At 41.3% G+C, this 25,549-nt stretch overlaps 1 pseudogene; it reads right to left on the bottom strand.

Moving 5' to 3' along the window:
- Nucleotides 1–8,528: 8,528 nt before the first annotated feature.
- LOC131397748 (vomeronasal type-1 receptor 1-like) lies at nt 8,529–18,837 on the bottom strand (annotated as a pseudogene).
- Between the last annotated feature and the right edge of the window lie 6,712 nt (nt 18,838–25,549).

Consider the following 25,549-nt stretch of genomic DNA (forward strand, 5'->3'; position numbering starts at 1 on the left):
GGGCCTCACTCATTCCCCAAGCAGCTCTTGGGCCCTTACAGGTCTGTCCCTGTTCTAGGCCTGGGGATAGAGCAGCAAACAGGAATTCACAGGCCCCTGGGGAGGCGGAAGGCAGATCCTCAACAGGCAACAGAGTAACTGAGCAAGACAATTTCAGATGGCCTTAAGGTTCTCAGGACAAGAAAACAGGGGGAGGAGATCAGAGAGGTTGGAGGCGATTTTAGAAGGGGAAACCAGGGAAGGCCTCTCTGAAGAGGGGCTGCGGGAACATGGCTGGAATGAAGGGAGGGGGCCAAATGAATGACAAACAAATAAGACAACTTATGCTTATTTAAGAGGAAACAGGGTCACATGCTAGAGAGAAACCTGGGGACTGTTGTGTGTTTACATCCAAATGCACACCCCGCTCCTGCACACTGCCACCACCCAATCTTTACTGCACTTAACTTTTCACATAAAAGTGTCTTAAACAGAAAAATGAATTTACTCCTGTGAGTGGCAAGCCGGCTTTGCTTGTAATAAACAGACGGCAACTGCAAAGATGAATCCAGTGACCTTGGCTCCCAGCCTGTCCAAGAGCCCTCTCATCCTAACCGAGGAGCGATTCCAAAAATACTGCTCCCACTGTGCGTCTGCCCCTAGGATCTCCCTCTTCTCCCAGCCCTCGGCCGGATGCAGGCCTGAGACCGAAGAAACCACACAGCCGCACTCCCCTGGGTGAGCCCTAAGATCATCACAGAACAAGGGGCTCTGCTCCCTGAAAACAGTGTCCAGAGTGATGCTACCTGGACAGTGCCGGACACTCGGGGACACACATCAAACGTGCCCTCTCTGATTCCCTCAAATCGGGGAAGAAGTGTTAATATTCCCATTCTAGATCCGAAGAGATGGAAGACAGGGCAGTGAGGAGACTTGCTCAAGGTCATAGCCCTGGGAAAGACATAGCCAGAATGTACCTTGCAGTCTCTACACTGTTGCATGAGCTCTTTCCTGAGGCTCGGTTCATTCAGACGTGCAGGGACGGGGGGATTCCGAGATGCCCCATTTCTCTCTCATTCACAGTGCCATCAGGACAAGACCAGGGCAAAGGCCTCCTTAGACCCCAGAAATCACAGAAATGAACGGCCACAAGTAGCATTTCCCGAGCATTCCCTGGGTGCCCTGCACTGCATTCAGTGCTTTTCACACTCTGCTCCCACATCTCTCACCAGAACCCCAGAGAGAAGATGCCATGATTAACCTCATTTCACAGCTGAAGAAATGGAGACTATCTGGATGTTGGGCAGTGGCAGAGCCTGGAGCTGAACCCAGGCAATGGGCTCCGGAACTTGTCTGGCACAGCTGCAACCCACGCTTGGGCTGGGAGGGTGGCTGAGAGTAATATGGGGAACACAAGGTTCCAAGTACTGTGTGAGAGTACAGGGATCCCCCTCTCTGCTGTCCCTGACTCCTCTGAGCCTCTAGTCTGCTCTCCAATCTACGGCTAGAGGAAGCCTGGATCAGATCACTGCCCTCCTCTCCTCCAAATCCTCCATGGCTCCCACCAACCTCAAAAGAGGCCCAGTTCCTCAGCCTGTCATTCTAGACCTGACTCCTCTCTCAGTGCTCTCTCTTCCCACCAGGCAAAATGGAGACCTGTGATTCCACCCAGCTCCGCCTCAACTCCCAATATTTGCACCTACTGGTGTATGTGGCTGGGACACGTCTCCCCACCTCAGCCATTAACGGACAGCGTGGGGAACCCTTCTGTATCAACCCCGGCCTGGATTCAGGACACCAGGCCGGGATTGACCACATTTCGTGGCTCTCAGACTCAAAGCCACGGTTAGTGGATGTGAAGAGACCCAGGACAACACCGTCCTCTATATGGGGGCCCTGGGACCGCGTGGTTGGGGGTCCCCGGGCCCTGAGGGGCCATCCACTCACCTGCACCGGGTCCATCGGCGCCTCTGCAGCCTCCATGGGGCCCTGCGCACGGACCGGGGCCTGTGAGGTAGGTCCAAGGGCTCAGCTGACCCCTCACAACTGCCTCACCCACCCCCGGCCCTGCCTCTTTCCAAGAGGCATACTACGCCTCTTCTTGCGGCTCCCTGCCCCCGTGCCCTCGAGCCGGCCACGGGCTCAAGAGCTCAGATCTCGAGCACACGCCCAGGAGCAGCCAACACAACCTCCACGAGGACAGCGCCGGAAGTCTCGCCCAACGCGGGATCCCAGTCCTGCGCTGTCATTGGCCCAGAGCTACCGCCTCTTGCCGCTGAGCCTGCTGGGTAATATGGTTCCCGCAGCTCTGCCTGCCGCCTTCAGGGGCGCAGTCCCAGAAATCTCGGCAAACTACCCGTGGCGCCTGAGTGAGGGCCTCTGGGAAATGATGCCCATCATCAGGCTCTGTGGGCGGGGCGAGGCTTCTTCGCTTCTTCTTAAACGGCCCCCACCCCATTTCTGGGGCATGTCCTCCGCAACCAGGAGAAATGTAGAGGTGCGTTATTTCATGTGCCCAACAGCTGCAATCCTAAAGGGACACACCAGACTACGATATCACTCAGGTAGAAGGTGAGTCCATTCAAAGATCAGACCTAATGAATATTATCTTACTGTTTTTCAATTACAGGGAGACTGAAGCTTGAGAGTCAACTCTGTGGGCTTCAGTACTGGTCAGAGACAATAGAGAAAAGACGTCCTAGAGGGAGAGCAGGCGGAGATGATATTAGGCAGCCTTGAATCACGTGGCCAAGGCGCTATCTTTTTTCCTCTCGCAAAATGCATTTTTCCTGCCTGTATACTCACTGATTGTATCGTGTCCAACCCAGAGAGCAGCACTGTCTTCACAATGTAGTATGTCTTACTCCATATTCCAAGGCATAATCCATTTCTTCTAATAGTGTTACACCTGAGATCTATTTGAAAAGGAGAGATATTTACCAAATTTCATTTTCTGCTGGGACAGTGGCTGCAGTGGTCACAGTCAGAATGTGTAGACAGTGGCCATCTGAACTTGGAGATAGACGTTTGGGTTTTCTTGATCTCCATCTGTTTGCTGTAATTGCTATGATAGTATCTGCCAGGAGAATTGAAATTATCTCTGAAAACTATTTGTGAAAAGCAAATTACTTTTGCTTTTGTAAGTAGTAGTTTTGCTTTACTTTGCATTACTTTTGCTAGTTGTAGTCTACTAGCAAGATTATGCACAATGTTACCAGTTGCCTCATCAGGGCATAAACATGTATTCAATAAAAATTCACTCCAAGAAGGTGCCTTGTGTTCTCGTTATATAGCATCTTTGTTACTTAGAAGCTGCACATGATTGTGGTTACACAGCTCCATGTCCTCAGGTCAGAACTTGGCTACTCCACCTCCAGTCAGCCTCTCTGTCACATTACTATAATCGAAGATGGCTCAAGGTTTTTGTCCCAGCCGGAAGGATCTATTTGTCATTAACTGAAATGGGAAAGGGGTGGCGGTGGTACAGATAGAGGAGCTTAGAAGGAAACGTTAGGATCTCACTTTTGAACATATTTTGTTTTAGAAATTATCAAACATCCAAGTGAGACAGACTGTAGGCATTTCAATATAGGACTCTGAATTTTTTTTTTTTGGTAAAAATGTCAGTGTTTTTATTCATTAATAGATTGATTTTTAGAATGCCCCTAGCAATGCAATCCAGACTCCCCAACAGAATAAGAAATTAATGTTCAGAAATAACACAAAGTAAAATGTCTCATATATGGATTCCTGCCATTACAGGTAAGTCCAATGTTTTAGAAAAAGTAAACACAGAAAGCAGTTTAGCTGGGGAATATTTAAGGACTGTCTGACCTGGAGTAACAAAAGGACTGCTCATTTGTCTCAAGGTGGGACCACCGTGTGGTGCTATTGCGGAGCGCCGTGTGGGATCAGGTTGAGGCAGAGTCCTCATGAGGCCACACCCTTGCTTAGCTCTTTTCCTTGCCTCATTCTCTGTCCTTCGATTTCTCCTGATAATTTCCCCTCAATAAATCACATGTCGCTGAACCCTGTGCCAGATTCTGCTTCTGTAAAACCCAACCAACACATTCGATCAAAACCTAAAATATTAATCATGTGAAATATATCAAGGATGTTGTTTCTTTTCCATAAAAAGATGAGCAAAAGAGGTCAGGAAAACGTGTTTAAATGTGTCCCAATATGAACCAAGCTCTGCAATTTTAGGGGAGGGTTAGAATGTGATGGTGAACCTCTTTGGGGGGGAGGGGTGCCTGTCCGCCTGGGCAGTACCTGGTTAGCATGGGACACCATGTTCTCTGCTGTGTGACTTTATGTCTGGGATGGATCTCAAATCCTTAGCAAAATAAACTTTTTGGTAATAGCAAAAGGATTAGGGAAGAAACAAACACTTAATAGTCTGTAAAATCAGAATAGATGGAAGACAAATTGCAATGTTAGTATTCTCCCAAATGGCACTTCTATCTGAAAGACAATCTTTTCCTTATTGTTAACGTGTATGCATGATAAAAAATGAGTCATTTTTTAAAAGAAAAAAATCCAACTAAAATCACACCAAATTAACAGAGGTTTCTTCAATTTTGCTAGTTTCCCTTTTTGCCTCTCTTTATGAAATTGGGTCATGCTTTTTCACTGCAATCATAACTAACATGGAGTGTGACATACAACTTTTTAAATCATGTTTTATGTAATTAAAACTCCTTTGCCTCAGAGTAATAAATTTTATTATTTTTTAAACTTGTAAATAATTCCATTATGTAAATCAGCTTATCTTTTGTGTTATTTACAACATATAGGTGGTTTATCTAAGGAGTCTCCAATTGTTTTATATTAACATTAATGCTAAAATGGCAATTATTTCACTCTTATTTTCTTTATTTTTTATTTTTTTGTGAGGAAGATCAGCCCTGAGCTAACATCTGTCGCAAATCCTCCTCTTTTTGCTGAGGAAGATTGGCCCTGGGCTAACATCGGTGCCCATCTTCCTCTGCTTTATATGGGACGCTGCCACAGCATGGCTTGACAAGCGGTGCATTGGTGCGTGCCTGGGATTGGAACCTGCGAACCCCGGGCCGCCGAAGTGGAACGCATACACTTGACAACTGTGCCACCAAGCCGGCCCTCATTCTTATTTTTATTTGGATTGCTTCATTATCCCAAGTAGCCAAACTGACACAGTTAATCCTTACAGATTTGAGGTGTGGATGTTCTGAATTTAACAAGTCATTAGATCATGGTATTCAATCTGCTCAGGCAGCTGGATGGACAGATTTGTGCTAAGTGGCAGCTTGCCCTTCTCTCATTATTATTTTTCTTCTAGATAGGATTGCTGGATCTCAAATGGTTGTGTCTTACACTAGATACTTCTTTAATTTTGGCATTTCCTTCTAGTGCAGATGTTCTCAGATTTGGGGGTGCATCAGAATCTCTGGAGAAATAAGATCACAGAAGACCTCAGCTCCTTGAAGTAGGAAAGAGCCTGAGCATTTGTATTCATTCCAAGTTCTCTAGGTGATTTTGAAATGACATGGCTTGAGTACCTTGCTCTCAGAGGATCACAAAGTAAGTGTGAGGATTAAATGAATGAAAATACAGAGAGCTTTTAAAACAGTACCTGGAAGCGCCTTAAAATCGTCGTTGCTGTTAGTGTGGTAACATAAGGCTATGCGGGTGGCTATAAGTAGGAAAGCATTTTGTTGATTATTAGCTTGCAGCCTGTTTCCTGGAAGGCTCTTTGCAAGTCCAAGAGAAAGCACAGGGTAGAGAATAAAATCTCCATCCCAGGTAAAGGAAGGAAGAAAATCTTTCTTTCTGAAGCAGCAATATCCCATCCTAAAGCATGTTTTACGTAATTAAAACTCCTTTGCCTCAGAGTAACAAATTTTATTATTTTTAGTAGATCCAGAGGTCTCCTGGAGATAGAGAGGTTCTTTTATAAGGTGAAGTCACAAACAAGCAGGATGAACTCGTATCAGGTTCTCGTATCTATCGAACTGCTTCTATAGAGGCTGGTTCCATTTCCTGTTGGGTACTTGAGTTTCCAGTATTAGGAATATGCTGACAGGGAGAGAACTGAATTTCCCAGGCTGAAAAGGACCTTTAGGACCACAGTAAAGTGATTTTCATTGGGCTGAGCCAGGGATACATTGCCACATGTCTCATTGTTGAGCAGACCCCTCAATTACAGTCATCAACTGTGAAGTGTCGCCATACAAGAGAGTTAGAAAGAAGCTTGAGTTCCGAAGATCGGTAGAGAGAGTGTCAGACATCCTGAGTATTCGCCCTCCTCCCCCACGTGTCCTCCATCTGCCCCTTTCCCTTCTCAAGGACCCAGCAGTTGGAATTATTGGCCACACAATAATTCCCAAACCCAAGAGCCAGTACACCTTGTTGCCTAGATTTTCCCCCTTTATCCCTTCATAATTCATGATCCCACCATCCTTCCTTTTCCAGATACAAAGCTAAAGACACCCACATGGTGATATACTGGGCTATTGCTGGCCAAGGATAGCTATTGATAAAAGAGATGTCAACACTTAAGTCTATGTTCACCTCCGATCCCCCTCCCACAATTGACTTCATGTTACCCCTCATTTCCCTGATGCTTCCCTTAGGCTTTCACCTGTGGGCTGAGCACTGGCTGACTATCACAGCTTTGATGTGACTTGTGAGGAAAGGGACACTGTTGTGTCAAGGGAGAGGAGGAGGAAGAAAGACTCAGGGCTATGTCACTTCCTCAGTGGAAACTGCTGGGGGTGGGAGCATGGATTTGTGAATTCCGCAAGGGGAATTCAGAGAAGGAATTGGCTCAGCAGAAGGTCAAGCAGAGGGAAGTTAAGAGAGAGCTTGCACCATATTTTTAAATAAATTACAATCTTTTTGGAAGAATCTTCATCAATTGTAGACAGTGTTCCCGCCTTGGCTTGAGGAGATGGGGACGGAGGGGTGGGGTGGGGTGTCACTATGTCACTTTATACATACAGGGATCAGTTCAATATGGTCATAGAAAAAATGACATTTTAATTTAACACTAACAAGATTAAGAAAATTTATGAAATCACTATAGTATTGTAATAAAAATGTATGATAGAACTAGAACAAGGAAGCCAAATAAGAGAAGGGAGAAGGGGAAAAACTGGGAATCCAGAGAAACCATAAAATGAATTTAAATGAGAGACAGTACATCAATAGACATGGCAATGTCTTATTTCGATTTCTTCAATTTCTTTCATCAGTGTCTTATAGTTTTCAGTGTACAGATCTTTCACCTCCTTGGTTAAATTTACTCCTAGGTATTCTATTCTTTTTGATGCCATTTAAACTATAATAATTGAAGAATTATGGATTAAAAAATCAATTTAAAATTAAATATTTTACGAATAATTTTAAATAAGAACAGCTGACATTTTTACCCATAGTTTGAACTCCTTTACTGATCTGTCACTCATTCATTCATTTATTTAATTTATTTATTTTGTGAGGAAGATCAGCCCTGAGCTAACATCCATGCCAATCCTCGTCTTTTTTTTGCTGGGAAAGACTGGCCCTGGGCTAACACCCGTGCCCATCTTCCTCCACTTTATATGGGACGCCACCACAGCATGGCTTGACAAAGTGCATGGATGCGCGACTGGGATCCAGCCTGGGACACCAACAGTGGAGCGCACGCACTTAACTGCTACATCATGGGGCAGCCCTGATCTGTCATTTTTGTGTGTGTGTGTGTGTGAGGAAGATCAGCCCTGAGCTAACGTCCGTGCTAATCCTCCTCTTTTTGCTGAGGAAGACCGGCTCTGAGCTAACATCTATTGCCAATCCTCCTCCTTTTTTTTTCCCCCAAAGCCCCAGTAGATAGTTGTATGTCATAGCTGCACATCCTTCTAGTTGCTGTATGTGGGACGCGGCCTCAGCATGGCCAGAGAAGCGGTGCGTCGGTGCGCGCCAGGGATCTGAACCCGGGCCGCCAGTAGCAGAGCGCGCGCACTTAACCGCTAAGCCATGGGGCCGGCCCTGATCTGTCATTTTTTTAAAAGCCGAATGTTCATCTTTGTTGGCCTCTGTCCTAAGTGCTGCATCAGAACCCTCCATCACCTTCCTTTCTTGCTTCATAGTCTGTTGCTCTCCTCACCTCTCTACACACTAAATGCACAGGATTTCTCCTAGTTCCTTTAGGTTGTGTAGGATTTTCCAGGTGATTTTCCTTTTGTCAGAAAGAACTGGATCCAATTATGTTTCAAAAATATGTTTTAAAAAACCTCCCATTTATCTTGATAAGACCCAAAGTGATGGATTTCCTCTAATTCCCTAAACTTAGAAATTTCCTTCTTTTGCACTATTTCAGAATTCCCTGAACTTCTCCTCAGAGGATCCTAACACTGCCAGAGTAAGTAATCTTTGTATTCTTAAATACGTGATGTTCATTTTTATCTCTAGTGTAACATCCATGAGACATTACTGGCCTTATTTGCCATGGCATCTTAATTTCCTTGTATGCAGTAGTTAACCAAATGTTAACAAATATCAAAATGAACGATTAAATGCCATGGAGATTACAGATTCATAGCACTGTAACTAGATTAGGAAAACAGTTTGTCCTTGACCTTCAGGCAAAGCAGAACTGAGAGATTCTGGTGTCACTGATCATAAGCACGAAGGGACTGAATGCTGGGAAACATGAGGCCATGAGCACAGAGCTGTTCACTATCCACTGGCCTGGGTTTGCAACTAAGTCATCCAAAAAGTCAAAATAGTGTAGATGGAATAAAAGGTAACAAAGGCCCTCACCAGGATTAGGATGGTATAAGTGGCTCTGGCCTCGTGGGAAAGTCTGTGAAAGAATCTTTTACTATGAATGTGTTGGACTCGCTGCTTGTGCCTGAGCAGGATAAAGACCATGGAGCCACTGGCCCGCACCATGAAGCCCAAACTCATAAAGTCAAGGGAAAAATACATAACTGTATATAATGAGCTAAATCTCTCTGGCATTGTCCAGGAGCAGTATCCACAATTGTTTTCCACACTAAGGTTTTTGCTGTTCAGTGGACCATTCACTATTATAGGAATGCATGAATTCATCAAGAGATGCAGAATCCAGCAAAGGAAAGAGCAAAAGACAATGAACTTTGGGGATCTAAGCTTGAGATTCATCCATCTACAAATACTGGGGTTGAGCTTGATGGCCTGGAAGCCATTGAGGAGACAGATAGTGCTGAAGGAAACCCCTGTGCCCACTCTGTAATAATAAAAGACAAGTTTACATGCAGCATCATCCAGGAAACATTTCTATCCAAAAGCAGCCATTGTTTGAGGTATCCCTTTGGAGAAAAGAACCAAGGAGTTGGCTAAGACCAGTTGGTTGAGAACCAGGTCTGTGGGTCTCACCTTATGTCCAGTGAGCAAAGAGAAGTTATAAAGACAAGGGAGGGATGAATTTCCTAGGATCCCAATTGCAGTCTGAGTGAGGAAGATAATCCCCAATTCCAATTTGCCAGAACCCGTGGCATCAATATCTAGGGGTGTTGATTTTAATGGAAGTCAGAAGAATGAGAAAAGAAAAAAGTAGAAATAAATGTCTTGCTATCACTATGGAGAGTACATTTCAACACTTAACCTAAATCATATTTTCTCATGTTAAGCAGGCATTAACATTTTATGCTTTTTTTTTCTGCAAAGGCAATTCACTGTTGAACTGCATTAGAAATAGCCTCAGATAACCATCAAACTTGCTAAGAGACTAGAACTTAATTATTTCAACCACTTATAATAAGAGAGGATAATTATATAATGTGATAGAGTTGGTAATTATCACTAAAATGGCAATCATATTTGAATATGTAAATATCACATTAACATGTTGTACACCATATATTTACACAATGTTATATGTTGAACATATTTCCATAAAAAAGAAAGTCTATTAAAATAAAAAGGAAGAAAGAAAGAAAACTCTGCCAAGTGAGCAAAAGAAATGAACAAAAGAAATAGCCTGTGTCCATCTCTCAGGGTCTGGGTGAATGAATGAGGGCACAACTGCACACAGTTCTCGACAGCTAGAGAGATGAGGAAAGGAGATATCTGTGTACCAAGCCAGTCGCTATTGTTTGAAATTTTTTTCCAACATGATTGAGAAATTGGGAAACACTTTGAACATAAAGCAAATTTTGTTTGCTTACATGTGTTTTTCATCTGGAAGACTAGATGAATGCAGAAAACTGCACTCTGAAGCAAGCCATGCGGGAATACAAAATACATACCAGGACACAACTCAAACGTACCAGACGCCTCACTTCACTGTGTCTTATAGCCTCTTACACCCACATCTTGTGTTATAACTTTCCACTTGATTTATTTATGTAATTTTTAAAATTGAGGTATAACTGACATACAATATTATATAGTTTCAGGTGTACAACATAATGATTTGATATTTGTATTTATTGCAAAATGATCACCACAATAATTCTAGTTAACATCTGTCACCACACATAGTGAACAAAATTTTTTTTCTTGTGATGAGAACTTTTAAGATTTACTCTCTTACTGCTTTCAAATATGCAATACAGTCTTATTACGTATAGTCGCCATGCTGTACATTACATCCCCATGACTTACGTATTTTATAATTGTTAGTTTGTAGCTTTTGGTTCCCTTCACCCATTTCACCTACCCCGCACCAGGCTGTTTTTAGATGATCCTCCTTCCACCACTTCACAGTCATTCATAAGCTCTAGTCCTTCTGACTCCCACTTCCACATGCAAATTTCAGCTTTTTAAGGCAAAGTGTCATATTTTTACAGTATTTGCATATTTCTTAAATATTTAAAATGTTTAAAACTGTGTTGCCATAATTACTAGGCTTCTATCTTGTTTTTTATGTTTCACTGATGACATTTTTGAGTGTCTCAATAAACTCTGTGAGGTTATTTTGGATTTTGTAAATCTTGGGCTTTTTCAGGAGCACATACATTGCATTATAGTAGAAGTGACTATGGAGTTTTCTCCAGGATATATTCTTAAGTGAAAAAGGCATAGTCCAGAGCAGTGTACAAAGTATGCTATATTTTTTGAAGCAAGTAGAAAAGTTTCAACGAAGGAATAGAGTGTTAACCGGGTACAGGGACAGAAATGAATGTTTATGAAATTTTCTTGTGTTATAGCTTCAACCTTCACAAATTTAAATATTTTACATAATGTTTAAACAATAGTAAATCAAAATGAAATTTTAAAATCCGTAGAATGAAAGAAAAAGAGAACTTTATTGTGTGTTGGCCTTGTGGCCCATCCAACAAAGAAAAAACCATCTAATGGCTTTAAAACCCAAAAGGATATACACACACAAAAACACACACACGCACCCATCTGAATAAAAGTAGTGAAATAAGATAATAACCGTGAACTATTATTATTAAAATAAGATAAAAATGGTGAAAAGGGAATAAGAGCAGTGCATATTATCACTGTCATGCAGGAGGTTACCACTAGAGGAAACTGAGTAAAGTGCACATGGGATCTCCTGTATTATTTCTGTCAACTGCATGTGAGTCATGAATTATCTCTACAAAAATGTCAATTAAAAAAAAAATCCAAGGGGTATGTACAGGGTGAAAATACCTGCAAAGATATCTTAAAGTCCTGTTGAGAATCATTCTCGGTAAAATCCATTGGTATTGATACATTGAACAAAATAAAGCTGTGTATTAAAATTTGGCAAAATTATGTAATTTTAAGGAAAAATAGAAGAAAATTTAAAACTCAATTAAAATATGAGGATGAGAAGTAAATAATAGAGAGAAACTGGAGCCCAAGATAATATTCATGAAGATATTATTACAATATAGGTATCTTATTTAACATGAGTCTAGTCTAAATGGTAATATTTTTAACACTTCTCAAGTAATTATAAAAATAAATAAAAACTAAAGGAGAATGACGATAATGGGTACAAAGGAAAGCTTTATGCTGAAAATGGAAAAAAAGAAAAGTCAATGGCACAGAACATAAATAATACATTCATATGTATATGCATATATTCTTCCTGATAAATTTCTGGGAAAATTATCTATTTATTACATGGTATTAACTTATTTGGAGGTAGAAATAGAGGTATTTCAACATTTCACAATTAGAACTAAATAACATACTGGATCTAAAACGTAAAGAATGACAAATCTCCTAGGTAAAAATATTGGAGTATATTTTTATAATTTGGGGTTGGGGAAATCATCACAGTACATGGTCCAAACAAATGGCATTTTTATTTTAATAATGAAATGAGAAGATTAGTAGATATTATATTAAATAAACAAATTAAAATTAAACACAAAAATAGTTAATTAGATAAAACATATAAGAGGAAGCTATCAACAATAATGTCACTAATGATACTAGTTAGACTATTAAAACCAAAAAGAAATGATGACAATGGATATGAACAGTACCCGACGGACTCATTCATACTCTCATAAAATATCTTTGTCTCACAAGTGATCATAAAAATACCAATGAAATTGAAAAGGATGTTCTATTATTTTTGACTATATATATATCAAATTACCAAAATATTATTATGGATCATACTTCTCTGACACAAAACTTCATTTTTCATTCCTGTCACAAACGATAATTAATGAAATATGATTGAAGAATTGGAGTTCATTAAGGTGGCCCAGAAATTAGAAGATATTTTAAACTTTTTTTATGTGTGCAAAATTCAAAAGTTTATACCATGTCTTTGTAAACTTATCCGGTTTGACTCCCACTCTTTACCTCAAGGGCATTTTTTTTAGAATCTAAAAAGTGTATTTTTTTCAGAGCAATTTATTTTGGGTTAAGGGAAGTAAGATCTAATTTTTTTTCAATTTTATTGCAGTTGCTTTCATCATAATAAATACTTTATGTAATTCAAGTCACTAACGTTTTGGGGAAGAAAACTGAATAAACACATATATCAACAGTAGGGACATTGAGGGGTAGGAAGCTCTGATCCTGCTGGCAGTGAGCATGTGCGTACCATGGGCATCGATCAGGAGGTTTGACAAGAGAATGCACAGAAGGAATTCACTCAGCACGCGGTCAGCCAGAGGGGCATTCTCAGAGATCTTACTGATTATGTACATACAAATGAAAACCTGGAAGGATCCTCACCAATGCACAATACTGTTCTTTCTGAGGACTGTGAAGGATGGGAGGGAGGAGAGAGATAGTTGTCAAAGTGAATATTTAACTGCACACACACATGGATTTGTTAAACATATTCATATGAAAACTGTAATTTTATAACACTATTCAAGGTTGAACTGGAAAATATAGGAAATGGCTGGTGGAATCAACCTAGGCTATGAAACAAGGACAGTGAGGCGATATAAGAGAAGGATGAAGGAAAGGACCAGGAAGCATCCTCAAGAGAAATCACAAGATGAAGTGAAACAACAGAAACGTGTCAATAGAATTTACTGTGAGAATTTAAAGTGCTTGCACCAAACAGAGAGCCTGGGGCCGGCCCGGTGACGTAGGGGTTAAGTTCGCGAGTTCCGCTTCGCTGGCCCGCGGTTCACCGGTTCGGATCCTGGACACAGACCCATTCACTGCTCATCAAGCCATGCTGTGGCGGCGTCCCATACCTATGAGCTACAGCTCTACAACTGTGATACACAACTGTGTACTGGGGCTTTGGGGAGAAAAAAGAAAAAGGAGGAAGACTGGCAACAGATGTTACCGCAGGGCCAATCTTCCTCAAAAAAACAAAAACAAACAACAGCCTAACAACAACGACATTGCTGAGGTTTTGGATTACTCCAGCCCCTAAAGACCTGCAGGGATTCGAAAGCAATAATGACACATAATTTCTTCTGCCCTTAAAGGTTCTGGGGAGACAGAGGGAGGATCTAAATTAAGTGCCTCCTGCTCCCAGGGAAAGGAAGGTGGACCTCCTCTTCCAACAACGTTTCTGGTCAGAATTTTTATTTTGTTTGTTTGGAAAAGAATTATCTTACAAATGGGACATGTGTTTGGAGTGAAACTACACTATAGCTAGGAGAGAGTGTGGATAGATCGATACAGATCCAGATACAGGTGTGAGTCAGTCCAGAAGGACAGCCCTGGGAGGGCAGGGAGAGGGTCAGACTAGTGTGAGAACGAGACAATTGAGGCACTTTACAATTTGTTTCAATGTCTGGGTAATGTTTATGTTTTGAGATTTAAAGTCCTGATTATTCTTTTTCCAATACTCCCACAGTCTTTTTGCCGTATTCATCTTTACGTAATATTTCCGTTTTTGTACATGACAGATAAATGAGCCTTTCATTGGTCTAGATGAGAGATGTGGTTAACCCACCACTGATGACAGAAATTTACAGACACATTATTAAAGACTCCGTATAGCACCACATACCTCTGCTCAAAACAAAATAGGCACACACACACCAAGAACTGATATCCCACAGACACTAGGTGTTTACTCAGAATGGGAGCTCATCTTCTTTGTATTATTACTTGAAATATGCTGAATCTTGAAGCCTTTAGAGTGACTTGTTATGGTCAGTGCATTTAGTGAGAGAAGTTTCCAAACAATATAACTGAGGGGAGAGGAGAGATGTCAGACAGCCCTGAAGCAGGTTGACGAGAGTGGTGATGTGCCTCCGGTTTCCTCAGCAAATGTATTTCCTGTTTGTTTGTGTTTGGGCTTATCTCTCTGTCCGTCTGTCTATCTATCATTTTTCATCTACTTAAGGTTTTTTTTTTTCCCAACTCAGAAAGCCAATTTTTCAAAAAATAGTTAACCCTGGATTTCTTGAGATAAGTATTTTGTAAGAATCTGACACTTACCTGAAAAGAAGAGCTCTTTACCAAATTTGGGTTTGCTCCCACGACAGGGACTGCCGTGGCAGCATCTGTGCAAGTGTCTAAATGGGACAGATGAGGCTGAGATAAAGGTTTGGGTTCCATGATCTCATCTCCTTGCTGGGGAGTAATTATCATTTCACCTGTAAGTGCAGTCACGGTGTCTACATGGGGACCGGAGATTATCTGTGAAAAACATTTGGGATTGTACAAATCACTGAAGGCTATGAAAAGTGCTTCATGAGATAGCCACCAAGAGTGGCAGAAACTGATGGGAAGAATCTACTTTTGAAATAATAAAATCCTACAGGAATGTGAAAAGAATACCATGTCATCTCATAAGTGAGAGGAGGAAGCTGATCAAATGTCTATCCAGGATTCTTAGTCAGTTTGAGGGCTTTGTTTCCAAAATATGACTCTGCTTCATTTCCGAGGGCACTGAGGGTAGTGAAATTGAAGGAAAAGAAGCATGGGTAGAGTCAGAAAGATTATTCAGAGTTGTGCAAATAGGCAGGAAATCTGTGTTGTGATATTTGTTCAGTATTTTAACAAATATTTATTGTGGAGTTTATGTGCTTCAGGCACATTTCTAGGCAGATGGAACATATCAGTGCACAAAATATAAATGGAAATCCCGGGACTTACTCTGTAGTTGATGGGAAAAGATAATAAACAATGCATCTGTGATATTGAGTCACGTGGTAGATTAGAAGGTGATGGGTCCCCTGGAAACAAGAAGAGCAGGGTTCAGGTGATAAGAAGTTCAGGGATCCTGGGAGTGGTTAAAGGTGTAACTTGGGTGTCAGTGTTTGGACTCATAGTGAAGATAACATTTGAGGGAATATTTTATGTGGTATAGGAAGACACATTCATTTTTTTCTTTCCAATTGTTATATATTTATTTTCTTGCCTTCTTACAGAAAATTCAGTCGTCTGTAAAATACTGAGCAAGAGTGCAAAGAGCAGCTATCCTCCTTTTGTTTTAATCTCCTGGGACTATTTTAACAATGGGCAATGAGTAATGATATTTGCAACAAGATTTTGTGGATGTTATTTATAAGATTAAGGAAGATCCCTTCTATCTTGTATCCTTATATGTGAATAGGTTTGTATGTGTGTATATATGTATGTATATACATAACTTTTGAACATATATATATATTATTTTTGAACACTTTGAGAGTATATTGGAAATGCTGTACCCCTAGGCCAAAGAATACTTTAGTGTGTATTTCTTATAGAAAAGGACATTATCCTACATAACCTGAGTACAATATTCAAAATCAAGAAATTTAATATTGATTTAATAGTATTATTTAATTCACAGACCATATTCAGATGTTGTCAGTGTGGGAGATCAAAATTGGCCACCCTGAAATATGTCTTTTTACCCCGATTATTTTCTCTGGCGGACATTTGACCTCCCCCACTAACTGCCTAAAGGAATTTAACTCTGGGTATGGACAGACTGGCAGGGTCCTCCCTAAGCCCATTCTTTTCAAAGTTCTGTTTACCAAATGTTTACATTTGTAAAGGTATGTCCCTCTGTACTGGGAAGCGGGGGAGGGATGACCTTATTTGTAGAAGCTCTTGTCAGGACGGAACAAGAGGACTTAAATCTACATACTCTTAATTACTATAATTTCTGTCTCTCTTGCCACATTCTCTATGGGTGGCCTGCAAAGAATTGTCTGACAAACATTTACATTTCCCTCTCCATGTGACTTGTCTTTGTCCCCTCTGAAATCCCAAACCTACCACGCCCAACATCCTCCTTTGTCTTTAGCTGAAGATAGTACTTAAGATGAGAATCTCTGTCATTTTGTCAAGAAACTCAGTTTCCCTGGTTTCTCCCGTGTATACATGTTATTAAACTTGGTATTATTTTCTCCTGCTAACCTGTCTTTTAATTATTTGGCCAGCCATAAGAACCTTAAGGGCAAGAGCAGAGGGGGATTCTCCCTCTTCCCCAACATCAGTTATTCTATTAACATCCTTCACAGCTAATTTCTCCAGTCCAGAGCCAAACCCAATATCTAGAATGGCATTTACTTCTCATTTGCTTTAATTCTTTATTTATCAGAAACAGTTTCTCACTCTTCCTTTGAGTGCTTTTTTCTTTCTATTTAAAAAAAATACACGCCAATTATTTTGTAATGTTTCCCTCAGTTGATTTGTCATGAGGTGTCTTCATGATTAATTAAGTTTATGCGTTTTGGTGGTGAGGAAACCACAGGAGTATTGCTGTGTCCTTCCCAGTGCATTGTCTGCTTTCCTATCATTGGTGATGGTAACTTGGTTCACTTTGTTACAGTGATATCCCTCTGATCTCCCTACACAAAAGTTACTATTTTCCCTGTGTATTGTAATTTATTAGAAGAAGGAGTCTTTGAAAGTTTACAAAAATCCTTTTCCTCATTGTTTTCTATCCTTTTATGAGATGGTCATTCCATTGTGGCCACAAGAAGAGACAGAGGAGAGGCTCAGGAAAACAAAGTTTATTATACTCACACGTTCTAGAAACAAGAGGCGTCCCACGAAGGGAAGACACCAGGGTGGTCAGGATGCAGAAGAGAGGATCAAAGGAAGGTTTAGGGCACCACTTTATTGTGGTTTCTCAGGGGAAGACAAGGTGGGGCAGGGTGAACAGTTTAGGATTGGCTGGTTTGAATAATTTTGATGGGCTTTGGGCTTTCTAGGTGGTCCCTAGTTGCTTGGTATCTGGCTGTTTCAGCTGCCAAGATTCCAGGCTGTTGTTCTTGAGCTACCTCTCCTTCCATCTGGAGAAGCGTATGCAACAGCCCTCTTGGGTCAGCACAAATTCTCTTCCCCATCTTTGTTCCCTAGTGTGCTGTCTAACTATCTGATGACTTTATTTTTTCCATTTATCTAAGGCTGTATTATCTGTCCAAGCTGCTTACCATCTGTAAGCAAGGTTGAATAGTGTCTTCCAGAAAACATTATGTCCACATCTTAACCCCTGGTACCTGGGAATGTGACTATTTGACAATAGAGTCTTTGCAGATATAATTTACTTAAAGATCTTGGCATGAGATCATCCTGTATCAGGGGTCAGCCCCAAGCCCAGTGACTGATGTCCTTTTACGAGAAAGGAGAGGGAGATTCAACACACTCAGAGGCACAAAGGCAAAGGCCATATGGAGATGCATGCAGAGATTGAAGTGATGCATCTACAAGCCAAGGGATACCTAGGATTTCTGGCAACCAGGAGAAGCTAGGAGAGAGGCGTGGAACAGATTCTCCCTCAGAGCCTCCAGAAGCTGCCAACACCTTGATTTCAGACTCCTGAGCTCCTGAACTTGAGAGAACAAATTTTGGTTGTTTTGAGCCACCTAGTTTGTGGTAGTTTGTTACAGCAGCCCTAAGGAAGATAATACATCACCCTTGCTCTTCTTCCTGGAAAACACACACAATTTACATGGTCAGTATGGCCAATAAATGTTTTTCCTCAGTGTATTTCTCTGCAGTAAAGGCAAATTCTGGTTATCTCAGGATTGCTAGACCTGTGACAATTTTACTCTTTTAGAGAATTTTGGCCAACCGTAGTTTGGCCAAAAGACCTGTTTTTGCCCTAGATTGCTTATTGCTGAGGTAATATTTGAATACATTTTATGGACTCCAAAATGTTCAATGTCCCTAGGATGTCATACGGGTAGTTGTCATCTCTGATTCTACTTTAGTTTGCATATGCCAATGAACTTCTCATAGGTACACACAGCAGACACTTGGGCTATTATTAGTGAGCATATGAGCCCACATAGTCTCCCATAAACTGACACTACTTGGGGAGTATTGTTCTCCTTGGTTATTGTCCTCTATCCACAAAACGTGGACTCTAATCATTAGGATACATGGTACTGTCAGACGCCAGACACACAGAGGACATTTTATATCCAGTATAGCCTGGTAGCTTTCTCAATGGCTTCTCACCTTGGTTATAAGCTCCACAGTGCTGTGGCTCTGTTGTTGAGTGTGGTTGGGAGGCAACAGTTCCTGCATATCGCCTCCCCAAAGGGGTTCTCTGAATAGGTATAGGCAGTAAAAGGGGTATTAAAAACTAAACAATATTAGAATTGTTTCAAAATTTAATCTCTTAGCATCAGATGCATATAATGTGGATGAAGCCAGATTGTATATTCCTGAAATAGATTGAGGCCAATCCTGGACCTTCAGCTTCAGGCAGATGAGAAGGTGTCTGCAGACAAATAGTTTCCCCATTATGGTCAACTGTAAGTAAAGTGAGGGTATAGTATCATCCTCTGGCTCCCAGCCTCTCATGAGGCACAAGGTTAATGTTAGCTCTTTTCCTTGTTGCAGATTTTCATGTCATCCTTTTCCAAATAATTTCAGTAAGAGAATTCCTCATTCAGATATTATACCCTTTACAATAACACATTTGGGTACGGGTGAGGCAACACCATTTTCATCCATCAATCCCTACTTTGAGCCATGATTTCACCTGCAAGCTTTCTAGAGTTGCATTACCATATTATACCTTATTATATGACCTTTTTAACTTTTTTGTTAAGAATTTATTTTTTTGAGCACTTTGAGGTTCACAGCAAAATTGGGAGGAGGGTACAGAGATTTCCCATATGCTTCCTGCTGCCACACACGCACAGCCTCCCCCATTATCAACATCCCCACCAGAGTGGTACAGTTGTTACAACTGATGAACCTGCATTGACACGTCATCATCACCCAAAGTCCATAGTTTACATTAGGGTTCACGCTCGATGTTGTGTAGTCAATGGGTTTGGACAAATGTATAATGACATGTATCCACCATTATACTCTCATACACAGTTTTTTCACTGCCCTAAAAATCCTCTCTACTCTGCTTATTCCTTTCTCCCCTCAAACCCCCCAACCCCTTGGCAACCACTGCTCTTTTTATTATCTTAGTAGCTTTGCCTTTTCCAGAATGTCATACAGTTGGAATCATACAGCATGTATGCTTTTCAGATTGGCTTCTTTCACTAAGTAATATGCATTTCAGTTTCTCCATGTCTTTTCATGGTTTGATAGCTCATTGATTTTTAGCATTGAATAATATTCCACTGTCTATGGGTACCACAGTTTATTCATACACCTACTGAAGGACATCTTTGTTGTTTCTGAGTTTTGGCAATTATGAGTGAAGCTGCTTTAAACGTCTATGTGCATGTTTTTAGTTTGGACATGTTATCAACTCCTTTGGGGAAATACTGGATCCTATCTAACATTATGTTTAGTTTTGTGAGAAACAGCCAAACTGTCTTCCAAAGTGGCTGTACCATTTTGTATTCCCACCAGCAATATATGAGAGTTCCTGTTGCTCCACATCCTTGCCAGCATTTGGTGTTGTCAGTGTTCTGGATTTTGGGCAGTCTAATAGGTGTATAGCGGTATTTTGTTGTTTTAATTTGCATTTCCCCTGCTGACATATGATGTGGAAAAGCTTTTCATATGCTTATTTGCCATCTGTCTATCTTCTTTGGGGAGGTGTCTGTTAAGATCTTTGGCCCATTTTTTAATCAGAGCCTTTAATTTTTCATTAGCTAGTTTAATTATGGCAATACACTGAACATCACTGTCCATGATTCTTAATGAAGTTTCTTCACCATTCACAGGCCATTTTACCCATAAAAATATTAACAACCTGAGCTTGGTGGGGGTCGTCCCAAGAAACCCTGGCTCTGCTTTCACTCTTTGTGCATGTGTGTGTGTGTGTGTGAGGAAGATTAGCCCTGAGCTAACATCTGTTGCCAATCCTCCTCTTTTTGCTGAGGAAGACTGGCCCTGGGCTAACATCTGTGCCCATCTTCCTCCATTTTATATGGGATGCCGCCACCGCATGACTTGCCAAGTGGTGTGGCAGTGCGTGCCTGGGATCCAAACCTGTGAACCCTGGGCCACCGCAGTGGAGCACGTGCACTTAACTGCTGTGCCACAGGGCTGGCCCCCTGCTTTCACTCTTAATCCTCTCCTTTCCTTGTAATGTTTTAATCAGAATTGATCCTGAAGGGATTATATGTGTAATCATGAGATTTTAAAAATACATCAAGGATAAGACAAATTAAGATTTTCCATCCTGGTCCTTTGACAGTCTAAAGAATTGGTTGGACAGCCAGATCACTATTGGATAGCCAAACAGCCAGATCACTATTGGATAGCCAAACCACTGCTTGTTACAGTCACCCACTAAAATTTTAAAAGCTTTTTCTATGTCCTCCATTTTTAATGTCATTTTTAATCAATCATATGACTTACACAAACTTTAATTGTCCTGCTATTTTCTAGCCTTTTTATTCTTTGTGGTCCCTTACTGCTGTTGAAATAAATTTCTGAGCCCAACATGGAGCTGCTCCAGCTTGGGGTGCCACCTCAGCAAACCAAACTGTTGTGTTCCTGTAAATGTTCTGCCTGACCAGAAATGCAGTATATCCAGTGAGCCGAACCCCAAAATATCAACCCAGCTTTGGGCTCTGTACTTATTTCTTTGTTTTCTGGTCTTTCTAAATAAGGTCAAATAAGCAACCTCAGCCAATCATGCTCTGTCTCCAAGTTGCTGTTTCTAACATTCTATAAAACTCACTCTTGCCCAAACATCGCTCAGGAAGAGTGCTCCACTGCTTGTGAGGCATGGTACTTTCCCAATCCGTGGATTGTTTTCTCTTGAATGTTTCTCTTGATTGTTTCTCTTGGAAGGACATTAAACTCATTACTAAGTTGTTTATTTTTGTCCTTTGATACTACCGAATAATCCTCATCTTTTCCCCATTGATATTGGCTCAAGACAAGTTTGACATAAGGGAAGCCATATTGTAGAAAAGAAACCCTATTGTAATTTGGAATGACCTCTGACTAACTAACCCATCTGGATATGCACCCTCCAGGAGACCTAACTGCTCTGTAGATTTTAGGACCCCTGCTTGTGCGTGTACCTCCCAGCTGCAATAAGATGATAACTTTGTTCTTTTGAGTTCCTTAGGAATGTGATGACCCCTGAACAGAGAGTCTATGCTGATAGCCATCATCAATGAATACTGAAAGATCTGGTGTGACACTCCCAGTCTGTAACACCAGAAGATCGACATTCCTAACCCCCACCCATAACCCACCAGCCTATATAACTGCTGTAAGATTTTGTGCCCCCATAGGATGGTTCTTTTGGACGTTAGTCAGCCATCTTCCCTCTTGCTAGCAAGCTGTAATAAAAAAGTCCTTTTTCTCCTACCACCTTGCCTCTTGACTATTGGCACATCTTGTGGCGAGCAGAAGACCCCCTTGGGGGGGTAACACCATCATGAAGTTCCATTTGGGGAAGCTGAGCAAGGTGATCCATAAGCAGCGTCCCTCACATCATCTTGTCCCATTTTGATCAAGGTATGAGGGTATCAAGCCTCACCTGGATCAGAGGCAGAGTTAGGACAAGCTGTAGTGTCATACTGAATCATGGCTCGTAACTCTTCAGCTTTACTAGCTTCTCTATTACCTTCACTTTCCCTAGGATGAAGAAAACAAGCCAATGCAGTGCGTTCTTGACTCACTTTCCCTCAGATTCAAAATCTTTTCACATCCATTTGTGTTTATCTCCCGGGTCCTGTACCTACTGACTCTAGGTCCTATTTTTATACTTTCCCTCTCATGGGAGAGTGCAGTCCTTGAGCAACCACAAACCAGGAATAGCCAGAAGCCATCCAGAAAGCAAGGATGGTTTCTCATGCACTCCGCTCTACTCATTTTTCGTTCTCCCCAGCACCACCTTCCCATTATTATTTAAAATAGAGTTAAGATTCATAAGAATTATCCTATCTGCATCACAAATTGCAAAAATTACAGGAGTTTGGATAATTGAAAAGACTCATCAGTGTTCACAGAGCATTGGAATGTGAGGCTTTTATTTCAATGTCAAGGATGTGGTGTAGCAAGAAAAGAGAGTGCAGGTCACCCAGGCACAGCTCTGCAGAATCCTTATTTGCATGTGGACATGATTCATCTTCAGATGAAGGATAACTCCAGTTAGAATTCCCAGCAGGGATTTTATGCTGTTCTGTTAACAGTGAAATCAGGATGCCAAATCCATTATGACATTTTGAAAACCATCAGTAAACAAACTGGCCTTGGGTGTCACCATGAGATTTTTGAACTTTAAACAGCACACGTAATAAATCCTACTGCCCTGGGGCTGGCCCGCTGGCGTAGTGGTTAAGTGCCTATGCTCCGCTGCTGGCAGCCCGGGTTCGGATCCCGGGCACAAACTGATGCACCACTTGTTGGGCCATACTATGGTGGCATCCCATATAAAGTGGAGGAAAATGGGCATGGGTGTTAGCCCAGGGCCAGTCTTCCTCAGCAAAAAGAGGAGGATTGGCATGGATGTTAGCTCAGGGCTGATCTCCCCCTGCCCCCAAAAAAGAAAACCCTACTGCCCTATCTCAACGAAGAGTCAAAGCCAGACATCCAGGAGTCCCTGGTGATAAGGCTGAAGTTTTCCAGTCCAGGTCAATTAACTCTATCTTACTCAAAATAAATACACAATATTTCAAAATTTGTGAGATGCTGCTAAAACAATTCTCTTTAGAGGAGGTTATTATACTAGAGGTTTTAGCCAAGGCAATGAAGGAAAAAAAAAAAAAGAGACACAGAGTGTCTAGTTTAGAAATGAAGAAATAAAACTGTGTTTATTAACAGAGGACATGATGGTCTATGGAGAAAATCCTATGGGGTCTAGAAAATCCTAAAAACCAGAAAATAAAATGAAACTACTAGAACTACTAAATGCTACTGTATGTAATAGCAATGAACCACCAGGAAATTGTAATAAAATTTAAGAAACATTGCAGCTGTAATAGTATCAGATATATAAATCCTTAGAGATACAAATGAATTGTAAACTCCTAGAGATGGTCAAATAAGACATTGAGAAAAACAAAAAGTGACAAGTAAGCCTTTATTCACTTACTGTGAGAGTGTAAACAAGAGGCCAAAAAAGAGAAAGAAGGTGCTGGCTCCCTCAGTGTCCCATTCTCCCCACAGAACTGCTCTGGGTGAAGGTCAGATAGATTAGTGTGGACAGGGGACTCTCACTGCCAGGGAGCCCTGAACAAAAGACTCCTGCTGTTTAATGGGCCCAGTGGACAGGAGGAGGAAGAGGATAAGGGCTAGGAATATTGAGTAATAAGTCACAGTGGAGAAAGTGTTTTCAAGGCCCCATGATAAGGGGGTCTTACTAGAGGTGCCTGAAGAATAACTCAGCAGAGTCCCACCTGTCCTCCTACCTATAAGAAAGCCTCTGATGGAGATGTCTAGGCTAGGAAAGCAGACATGCATGAGGGCATGGCTGGGGGTGGGAGGAATGATTCCTTGACTGCAACTCCCCCCCTACAATGCACTGAATATGCACCGAGTCAGGTGTGGGGAGGGCAGCTTTCCCCCTTAAGGCCTGCCTGGTAAAGTCTTTCTAATCACCTATAGTTGGGCCTGAAAGGTCACCCATAGCATTCAGGCTTGGCACCAGGCTCCTCCAGGCCTAAATAAAAGGAGAGATATACCATGTTTATGGATGGGGATGTTACCACTCAAAGAGGGCATTCTCCTACCTGACGCATGTAAAAAAAGCCAATTATTACAGCATCAACTTTTGAGAAAGGAACACAGTTTTATTGCGAGATGCATCTGCAAGGAGACAGGAGGCCATGCACTCAAATCTGTCTCCCTCATCCAAAGTATGAGGTCAGATTTAAGGGATCAGAGAGGGCCAGATGGTATGCAGAGTGCTGGCAGGATGAGTTTCAATTGGCAGATCAAAATTTTGACTCACTGCTCCTGAAAAATAGCTTCAACATCCTGTTGTTAAGATGAGTCAGTTATGGGATGTTACTGGGAAAAGTACAGTAAACAAGGGTGAAGTTGTTATGCAGATTTAAGTCATTGCCTTCTCCATTGATAAGAGATTCTAGAGATTTAGAGTAACCTTCTGTTTTCTGGCATAGAGAGGGAGGCATCCTTACAAATGGAGATTTCGCTTATAAATGGAAATTCCCCTTACAAAAGGGTAACTTCTACTAGATTTTCCGAGATTTTCCTGTGTCTGCTTTGTTTTTTCTTAATAATTATCAGCTCAAAATAGGCTTTTTGCCAAAGAGGCATATTTTGGGGTTGCAAATTCTATTCCTGGTCCTGTGGTTACAGGAACACTTCATATTAAAATGTTATTCTCTCCAAGTCAGTGTATAGATGAAATACAATCCATGTCAAAATCCTGGTAGACTTTTTTTTTGGTAAAATTGACAAATAGCTTCTAAAAGTTGTATGTCATTGCAAAGGACTAAAGATGATCAAAAGGACTTTGAAAAAGAAGAACAAAGTTGGGAGACTGTACAACTCTGATTTTAAGACATTGTTAAAACATATTGATGAGCATATGAAAGTATTGTCATAAACACAGCAAATAGATAAATGGGACGGAATAGGAAGATCTAACTTTCAGCTGCATCCACCTGGAGAAATTGGAGCAAAGCTTAATAGCCTGGAAGACACTGAAGAGGCAGATAGTGCTGAATAAAACCTCCTTGCTCACTCTGTGCAAATAGAAGACACATTTACATCCAACTGCATCCAGGAAATATTTCTGTCCAAATGCTGCCTTTGTCTCCCTTTGGAGAAAAGCTTCAAGGGGTTGACCAAATCCAGTTGGTTGAGAATATGGACTGTAGGTCTGAGATCT

Source organism: Diceros bicornis, chromosome 34 (assembly GCF_020826845.1).
Source record: "Diceros bicornis minor isolate mBicDic1 chromosome 34, mDicBic1.mat.cur, whole genome shotgun sequence".
NCBI classification, from domain to species: Eukaryota; Metazoa; Chordata; class Mammalia; order Perissodactyla; family Rhinocerotidae; genus Diceros; species Diceros bicornis.